This window comes from Acyrthosiphon pisum, chromosome A1 (assembly GCF_005508785.2).
Source record: "Acyrthosiphon pisum isolate AL4f chromosome A1, pea_aphid_22Mar2018_4r6ur, whole genome shotgun sequence".
In the NCBI taxonomy this organism is placed as follows: domain Eukaryota; kingdom Metazoa; phylum Arthropoda; class Insecta; order Hemiptera; family Aphididae; genus Acyrthosiphon; species Acyrthosiphon pisum.
Genome location: NC_042494.1, coordinates 152135733 through 152137258, shown reverse-complemented (window position 1 = coordinate 152137258; position 1526 = coordinate 152135733).

Sequence of the window (1526 nt, the reverse complement as noted above, 5' to 3'; positions counted from 1 at the left end):
AATTGAAATCAAATTTAAAATTTAAAATTTTCAATGTTAAAAAATAAGTACCTAATTAAAATATATAAATAATTTTTTGCATAATATATTTGAAACTATAATAAACTATTATAAACTATAATAAGCGGCTATAAATTGTATATAAAAAAACAATTTAAATATTGATTAGAACAAAAGTTATTTCAAAAGTCAGCTCTATTTATTACACTCTGTATAGGATATTATACTATATAATACCATACGGCATACACAATTACACAGAATTTCGAAAACTTGGAACTCAGAACTGAACACCAACTGACAAGTGATTCGTATATCGTAATTAGGTTTTTGTCCGAAGGGAATGTTTATATTAGTAGATACTCGCGATACTTTTGTCATAGCGCTGAGTCGCTATTGAACTTGACAACTAATAATAATATAACCGACCACAACGACCGGGTTTAGTGAGACATTGGAAAATAATGATAAATGTTCTAAATAGATTTGAATTCGAAAAAATGACAATTGTTGAGTTCATTGTTTCATTCATTATACTCTGATACCCTCATGTCTGATGATAAACTGTTTTTTTTGTTGTTGTAAGGAAAAGTTTTGACACATATACACATAAATTATTAGAGGACGCTAATTTTAAAATTGGGGGTGCTAATACCCCCTAAGCCCCCCCTATTTGCGCCTATGTATATCTCGGAACATATTGTGTTGGAGCAGTACCAGTTTTTAACAAAACAATTGATCATGTTCTTGAAGAACATGGTGATTTACTGACATTTTCTTGTAGTGATCATAAAACTGAAATAATGACTAATATTTTCCAATACTACATCACTATGAGAATGAAACAGTTTACTTTGTCACAAAATAAACAATTAAAAAAAGGCGGGTAAGTCGTGGATGTCGCTCTGCTGTACAGTAGGTTACAAGTGTGAAGTGGGTTACTGTAATGGATGGAATTAAATTTGAATCCAATGATATTATATCATTGTATACGAAAAACGATTCTGAACGGAGATGATTTGTCAGTCTAGGATATATTATTTTTAAAGAAAAACTTATGGAGAACCTTGTACCAAATTTTAAAAACTTAGTTATAAAAGAAAAAATTTTTACGATTTTTCAACCACTAAATTACTTGCAAATTTTCGCAATTTTGACATATTTCGTATAAATTTGAACTTTAAATGCTTATAAATAAAAATTGTGACAATGTATTCCTTTTATTTTGCAACTGCTATTGTAAAAATATGTTAGGAGCCTTGTATTAAATTTCCAAATCTTAGAATTAAAAAGAAAACTTTTATGAATTTCTGTCTAAGATAATTTGAACATTGCCGTAATTTTTACGTATTTAGTCAAAATTTGAACTTTAAATGCTTATAAAAAAAAAATCGTGACTATATATTTCTTTTATTTTTCAATTGCTATTGTAAAAATATATTATGAGCCTTGTATTAAATTTTGAAATCTTAGATATAAAAGGAAAATTTTTTATGAATTTCTAGCATAAAATAATTTACGAATTT